Source organism: Anastrepha obliqua, chromosome 1, assembly GCF_027943255.1.
Source record: "Anastrepha obliqua isolate idAnaObli1 chromosome 1, idAnaObli1_1.0, whole genome shotgun sequence".
Classification (NCBI taxonomy): Eukaryota; Metazoa; Arthropoda; class Insecta; order Diptera; family Tephritidae; genus Anastrepha; species Anastrepha obliqua.
Genome location: NC_072892.1, coordinates 30,744,375 through 30,750,407, shown reverse-complemented (window position 1 = coordinate 30,750,407; position 6,033 = coordinate 30,744,375). Strand labels below are relative to the sequence as shown.

The window sequence follows — 6,033 nt, the reverse complement described above, 5'->3', positions numbered from 1 at the left end:
GCACACACTTATAATAATAAAACCAAGAATACACAGTTGATAACCCACACGTTGTCTGCCGTCGACAACACCATTGACGACAACATTATCAGCAAAAAGCTCGAAACAAAACCAAAAAAACGGCAGCACAAAGAAAAAAAAAACAAAAAAAAAGAATAATCACGTAAATGGCAGCAGAAGCCAACGTAATAAGGATTTGCAGAAATTGTCGCGACCAGAAGTCATTGAGATTCTTGCCTGGGATTTTCTTTTATATGTACCTTAATACCTACAAATGTATACGTATATGTGTGTGTGTGTACATACTTAATTTTATTTTTATTATCTTACTTTTTGTCTTTGCTCACTTAAATCATTTTGCCGAAATAAATGTCTTTAGCAAAACAAAAGCAAAAACAAAATAAACGCTACATACTTTAAAAATGTCAAGTATTTCGTTCGCAGTGCCTAATGCAAGAAATAAGCCATTTAAACCGGCAAACAACGCACTGACAACAATAATATGCACACACACACACACACATGCGTGTGCATAGCTACATAATTCCACAAAGAAACATCAAAAGGCCAGCAGTTTTTTACTTCGCCCCGCTTCTCCTCATTCCAGCCATTGTGTTTTCTTTATGTTAATAATGGATTTAAACTCAACTGCAAGCAACGAGCATTCGATGGCGCTGCCGATGCCGCTGCCCCTGATGCCTTATCAAATCTGAGTGCAGTTTGAGTAAAGAAGCTCTAACACAGCAGTCAAATATTTGCTTGGGAGCGCGTTTATTTGTCGGCATTTGCTGAAATGTGTTTGTGTGGCAGTGTGTCGAAATTCTACGAGTAATTTTATGGCCTCATAAAATACGTACGAAATGCGTTAAATAACAATAAACGAAAAAAAACAACAAAAAACATAAAACATAAAAATAAAAAACATTTGCTTTCAAAGCGCTAATAAACACAGAGCCACACATATAATTAAATGTCTGAGTGGACATGGACGGTGACGACACTGGAAGTGGAAAATTATTGCAGAGAAGCAAAAAAAGAAGAAGAAAAAAAGAATTAAATTAAATTCATATTTTTTATACTCGAATTTTACGATGACTGATACTTGTGGTAGTCTCAATTCATTTATGTATGTTTGGGCGTGTGTGCATGTATACACATATGCGCTTAAATACAGCAAAAATGAAGCATAGAAATTCGAAAAAATATATCAAATATGAAATATAAAATCAAGAGGAAAAGGAAACGTGTTTTTTTTTGTTTTTCAAGAAAACCCACTTCTATTATTTTAAGTAAATAAATGATATAAATATACAGGGGGAACGATATGAAGTTTTACCTATTCAAAACACCATAACTTTTTTGTGCGAAATTAGTTTTTATTGATTTCAAAGACAAATTTGTTCAAAAATGGTTACAATTTTAACATATATTCACTTTAGCTCGATATGATCACCTTTTGCCTTGACTATAGCCTTCAAACGGTCAAAAAATGAGTTGCTTGCTGCACGAATGTGATCTTGAGGTATTTTGGCCCATTCTAGTATAATCGCTTTTTTCAGCGCATCCATACTGGCATATTTTTTAGTGCTCACCTTGCTCTCCAAAATGGACCAGATGGAATAGTCCATCGCATTTGCGTCTGGCGAATTCGAAAGCCATTGTGTGGACGAAATGAAGAGGGGGAACATGATTTTTTAACCATTCTTGGTTCACACGAGCTTTATGAGACGGTGCCGAGTCCTGTTGGAACGTCCATGGTCTATGATCGAAATTTCCGACATTTTCCCGATAATAAGTCGCAACTTTGACACCAGGCTCGATAAAAACGATTGAAGAGCGTCGATCAGCGGTCACTGCGGCCCAAACCATTACTTGCGATGGGAAATTGCTTCGAGTGGCCATACGTAGGCTCAAATTCTCGTATGAGCGTTCGGCCAAGAAAACATGATCGTTTTGAGTGTTTATCAACTGCCCAATTGGGAATTTTTTTTCATCAGAAAACACAATGTTAGGAAATTCGCCACGTTCGTGCAAGCGCAACAACTCCTTTGCTCTTTCGCACCGAACCTTTTTTTGCTGGGGTGAAATATCGTGTGCTTTTTGGAACTTGTAAGCCTTGACCTTGAGCTCATTTTTCAATATGCGTCGAATGCTGTCTTGCGATATTTAGTTCTTTGACAATTTTTCTTCCACTTCGACGTGGATTTCGTTCAAGTCAAGCCTTCACTTTCCGAACCATTTCTGGCATTGTTGCGGTTTTTTTAGTCCACCTCCATAGCGTTTTGCAATGCTACCAGTATCACTGTAACGTTTTATAGTGCGATACGCAAACATTTTATTCATTTGAGGTGACTGAGCTCACGAACAATGGCTGGTTGTGATTTTCCAGCCAAATATACGGCAGCACACTATTACGTTTGAATTCCATCACAGAAAAAAAAATTCAACAAAACTAAGACGCAAATGCTTTTGATGGCTTATAAAGAATATATTGAACTGTCCTTAGAACAATTTTGACGTTGATGTCATGAGCTGTTTTACAGATACAAGCAGAGTGAAGTTGGTAACACTTCATATCGTTCCCCTCATATACCCTACAGTACGCGAGAAAAAAAAAATACCAGTCTAACGGTTAGACGGGATAAAAGTGAAACCTTCCGTAAGACAAACTGAAAGAGAATAAGACGAAAGCAGCATTAGGAGCGGGATAATTATAGGTTCATTATAATATTGCTCTAAAGTTCATATTTTATTTTCTTCATTTTATTATTATTCATCCTCAATGTTTTCAATTTCAACAAATGATACGAGTGGCTTATGATAGCTAAAATATGATACAAATACTTTGGTTTCGATGTTGTCAAAAAAAATACCCAAACGGACCGAAGAAACAGACTTGCAAATTTCTTCCATTTTCGTCTACTTGTATTCATATAAAAATTTATGTCTCTTCCCACCAAAGCTAAATGTATTAGTATATTTTTTCTTGTATTTATTATTCATGGCCGAAATCCCGGCGGTACTGCAATACCGGGCCAACCCGTGGCAGAGGTGGAACAAGCCCCTAAAACACTCCGCCCATTTCCAAAAGTCAGTTTAACATTTGTTGTCCTCCGATGGAGGATCTATCAGATGTTAAGCTGATAACCACACTACCTAGTCAATACATTTTAAATAATAAACCTAATAAACCTTTTGAGAATTACACGCTCACAAAAATTATTTATATCAACATATAATATAACGCTTCGTAACTAAATAACTTTTAGGCCGGCGACGACAGCATGGCGCGGTAGCCGAGCGACTAGCAATGTGAGCTTCCGATCCAAAATCCTTGGTTCGAATCACAAGAAAAAATAAAAGTTATTTTTATTTAGTTCGTCGCTACTTTTACATCAACATATAATATAACGCTTCGTAGCCAAGAGGGTCGCTTTTTCGTTTCACTTTTCCTCAAATCACTCCCAACGATTCTAAAGAAGTTTTCACTTCAAAAACCAGCATCTTAGCTTTTCGACAAAGTTTTGACTATTTTTTGACTTAATATTTTTTTTTCTATTACTTATTACGGCAGATATTTTTGTTTTATGAGGAGCTTTTCATGGCAGAAATACACTCGGAGGTTTGCCATTGCCTGCCGAGGGGCGACCGCTATTAGAAAAATGTTTATTCTTAATTTTGATCTTTTACCGAGATTCGAACGGACGTTCTCTCTGTGAATTTCGATTTGTAGTCGCGCACCAACCCATTCGGCTACGGCGGCCGCCCAAAATATAGTTAGTTCTATCGTAAAGGCCAATTTAAACCAATTTTCACATTTTGTACAAGATTTATAAAATTCCCAAAAAATTTCATACAAATTTCAAATTTTTTTAGTAAAATCTCAGGTATACAGGCTATTTGCGAATTTAACCAAATCTCAACATCTATCGCTTGATTTTTCTTTGCCTAAAACAATTTTTACTTTAAATATAATTTGTTAATTAGTCTGTAAGAAATTATTGTTTCACAAACTAAACATGCAAAATAAATAAATAAATAAATTTTCAGTGAACGAACAGTCGCATGACCTCAACAGCTGTTAAATGACTTCAACGACAATTGAGATTTGCTAACAACGCAGCCCCACTTATGTTATATCGTTGTCGTTTGAACCCGACTGAACAACGACTGATTGGACGAGTGCATGAATGCGTATCTATGTATTCTGCTGACGAATCCCCGGTGACGTGGCAGCCCAAGTTAAACTCACAATGCTGCTTCGGATGACCACACTTGGTGATTTATCATCCTTGCATGTAACCCCCATAAAAACCTAAGCCAAAAACATAACCGAGCTTCTTCATAATACCAATCTGGCGTTGCAGGTTTTGGGTTTGAGAGAATTGCCAACTGTTTCCAACTAAGTAAATCCAACAGAAATGCGCTGCCAAAGATGAAATGGGTTTGAAATAAGTTTGGATTATGACATTTGTATGGGATTTGATTTGACAAGTGTTTTGGCGCTTGAAAACGGGAGCGGCGACAAACACAAAAGTAGGCTCCGTCGGAAACGTTACTTATGTATATATATTATTAGAGTAGGTGTTGTCAGCAAACGCAGCTTTACTCTTAAAACTTGAGTCAGCGTTTTGTACAATTTTAAAATAGACACAGACATATGTATGTACCATATTTTGTTGTGTGTGAGTGTAAAAATGTGGTCATAAAAAATTTAATAAAATTAAAAATGTTAAAATCCCAAAAATGGCGAATAAATTCCATGAAAACATATTTCCGTTAAAACTAATTAATATTTATGGTATTTTAATTACTACATGCATACCTACATACACACGTACATAGCACAACATAGCAACAAAAAAATACGAAGCCGACAAAACCATCGGGCAATTCGTTGAAAAACAAGTAGAAAGGCTGCAGTTTAGTAAAAATTTATTTATATTGTGATTATGTGTCGGCTCTATCAATCAATTCAAAATTAATGGACATTTAAGTTGGTACATTCCATGAGCATTTATTTCTAGTTTGCCAGTATTTGCGTACGTTCATACATACACACAAACATAAACGTACATTCACACATTCATTCATGCGAGTACATACAAACATACGCATAAATGTATACATGGCTTTGTACTACTTCTAGTTTTATCGAGTGTACCATTAAATCTATATTCAGGTGTGTGTGTGCATTAGGGCGGGTAAGTTTTTTACTCGAGTGCGTTTTGAGGACTTAAGCATTTTATTGGAAATACTAAAGAAAAAAATCCATGAGCGCATAGCTCTAAAATGAATTTCGCGCTTCCTTATTTTTAATTTTAGTTATTTATAAAAAATCTCTTTTAACATTTTGCAACATTTTTGTTTTTTTTGGAGAAAAGTGTAAGTCAGGTATTTATTATGTATGACCAGAAATTCAACAAAATTAAAACAAAAAAAGTTACAAAAAATCTACTGCAGAAACAGGTTGGACTTTTAGAAATAGTGGATGAATGCAAAGAATGAGAAAATAAATCTGTTGGCGAAGTTCCTAGAGCGAAATCTAGAAGGAGACGCCGAAATGTTGATTACTCGTCATTTTCAACTTTTTGGCCTTTGTCCTTCAACTACGTGGAAAATTTTACTTAAGAATCTTGCGCTACATGCGCATAAAATACAGCTCGTGCAAGAATTGAAGCCAAATGACCAACGTTTGCGTCACATTTTGGCTGATTGGGCTGATTTAGATTTATTGGAAAAAGTGGTCACAAATTGGCGAAGTGGTCATTGAGCGAAGGAGCCAAGAAATTCGTAGCCGCGGCGCGGATATCATATTAAAAAAAAAAATGCTATGAAATTATCTACCAGATTATAATAAAAAAATTCATTCCAAAAATATTATATTTCTGTTTTGTATACTCACTTTAAGTTCTCGAGCACTTAAAAAACAACCTTTGTTTTTGAATCACTTTTTGTACTAAATAAACACAAAATGATTTTGAGTGATGGAAATCTTTATTTGGTCTTTTGAAATTGGATCACTTGCCTGCC

General features: G+C 35.6%; 1 pseudogene; it reads right to left on the bottom strand.

Annotated features, from left to right (window-relative positions):
- Positions 1 to 2,995: 2,995 nt before the first annotated feature.
- LOC129236576 (U2 spliceosomal RNA) lies at positions 2,996 to 3,179 on the bottom strand (annotated as a pseudogene).
- Between the last annotated feature and the right edge of the window lie 2,854 nt (positions 3,180 to 6,033).